This window comes from Cornus florida, unplaced genomic scaffold (assembly GCF_030987335.1).
Source record: "Cornus florida cultivar Cherokee Brave unplaced genomic scaffold, ASM3098733v1 CherokeeBrave_3.0.0_Hap2_Chr03, whole genome shotgun sequence".
NCBI lineage: Eukaryota > Viridiplantae > Streptophyta > Magnoliopsida > Cornales > Cornaceae > Cornus > Cornus florida.
This window is the reverse complement of record NW_026775573.1, coordinates 41,785,068-41,787,218: the sequence shown is the minus strand read 5'-3', so window position 1 is coordinate 41,787,218 and position 2,151 is coordinate 41,785,068. Positions and strand designations below refer to the sequence as shown.

Sequence of the window (2,151 nt, the reverse complement as noted above, 5' to 3'; positions counted from 1 at the left end):
TCATGGCCTTCCAAGTGAAGAACCTTACAAGCATTTGGATGAGTTTCTTGAAGTATGTTCCACCGTGAAATATACGGACATGCAGGAAGAGGTCTTAATGCTTAAACTTTTTCCATTCACCTTAAAAGAAAAGGCAAAATATTGGTTTAACAATCTTAGGCCTTTTTCAATAACTTCTTGGGTAGAAATGCAACAAGCATTCTTGAAGAAGTACTATCCGATTTCTAAGACCAATGCCATGCGAACCTCAATTCGAGAGTTTTCACACGGGGATGGGGAAACATTCCGTGAGGCATGGGAATGCTTTAATAAATTGCTTAGGAAGTGTCCACATCATGACATGCCCAAATGGCAATTAGTTCAATATTTCTTTGAGAGCTTATCTAATAATCATAAGGGCATGGTTGATGCTTCCATGGGAGGATCTTATATTGATAGGCATGAGGATGACGTGTGGTGTCTTTATGAGAGCATGAGTGAAAATTCCTTGCATCGAACTCTATCTTCTAAGAATGGTAGGAATTCTAGTGAAAGAAAGAGTGTTGGCTTGCATCAAGTCGACCATTCCAATGAAATAGCCGCCGAGATGAAATCCTTATCTCAAAGGTTTGATCAATTCTTCATCAACCAAAACTCGACAAATCAAGTATCTTCCATTCCTAATCATTCACATCATGCATCGAATGAGACATGTATGACTTGTTCAAGTGTTTTACATTCTACTTCCAATTGTCCCCATGCACATGTGCAAAGTGAGCATCATGAACTAGTTAATGCAACTTTTGTTAATCAAGGGAACAATCCTTATGGCAATCATTATAATCCAAGTTGGAGGAATCATCCCAATTTTTCTTGGAAAAACCAAGGGAAGGCTCAAACCATCCCCAAGGTGGTTTTCAAGGGAAATACATTCCACCTCCAATGCAAAGCCAAAGTTCCCAAGGATATAGACCATTTCAATCACAAGGAAACCAATTCTCTAATTCTCATTTTCCAAGTCAATCATATTCTCAAGGAAATTCTAGGAGTCCCGCCTTTGAAGAGAAAGTTTTGACCGCTCTAGGCACTTTAGAGGCTAACACTCAATTGCTTCATTCTCATTCTCAATCCATTACAAAGCTAGAAACCCAAGTAGGGTAAATAGCTAGCACTTTAAATGCTAGAGAGAAAGGGAAAATGCCTTTGAATGCCCTACCCAAGCAACAATGTGTTGTGGAAACCCATTCCTCATCGAAAGGGCACACAATAGAGTATATCAATGCGGTGATTACCTTAAGAAGTGGGAAGATTGTGGATAATCGAGTTGATATGTCCAGTGAAAAGAGTGAACCGGTGCAACCACAAGTTGTCACCCGTCTCGTTTCACATTCTATTCCTCTTTCATTGCATGTGCATAACCAAATGAATGAGAGAGTCTTAAAATGTGATTTGAAAGGTGATTTTGAAAGAGAATTGTAGAAGAAAGAATTGCTAAAAAATAATTTTGAAAATGATTTATTGGAAAGGTCTTCAAAAGAAAATTCTGAAAAAGTTTTTGAACCAAAAGCTCCATTTCCGGATGCCTTAAAGGGATCCACTTCAAAAGGCAAGCAAAAAGCTAAAGCCAATGAAATAATGGAAATATTTATGCAAGTTAAAGTGAATCTTCTACTTTTGGATGCAATCAAGCAAATTCCAGCTTACGCTAAGTTTTTAAAAGATCTTTGCACCCAAAAGAGGAAGAACAAGAGCCAAGCACCAAGGAAAGTGGTCTTAACCGAGCAAGTGAGCTCAATTTTAAAACATAACACTCTTCCAAAGTTTAAGGACCCCGGTTCACCTACCACTTCTTGCATTATTGGTGACCATGTTATTAATCGGGATCTTCTAGACTTAGGAGCAAGTGTTAATCTTCTTCCATATTCGGTGTATGTGAAATTAGGCTTAGGAAACTTGAAACCGACGTCGGTGGTTTTGCAACTTGCTGACTGATCCATCAAGAAGCCTAGGGGTATCATTGAGGATGTTTTGATAAAGATTGACAAATTCTTCTTCCCCGTTGATTTCGTTGTCATTGACACGGAACCGGTCCCAAATCCTAAGAGCCAAATTCCCGTTATCCTTGGCCATCATTTCTTGGTAACCGCAAATGCCAACATCAATTGTAGGACG

The 2,151-nt window shown here is 38.9% G+C and overlaps 1 pseudogene; it reads right to left on the bottom strand.

Annotated features, from left to right (window-relative positions):
* Nucleotides 1-243: 243 nt before the first annotated feature.
* Nucleotides 244-342, bottom strand: LOC132302032 (small nucleolar RNA R71; annotated as a pseudogene).
* Nucleotides 343-2,151: the final 1,809 nt, after the last annotated feature.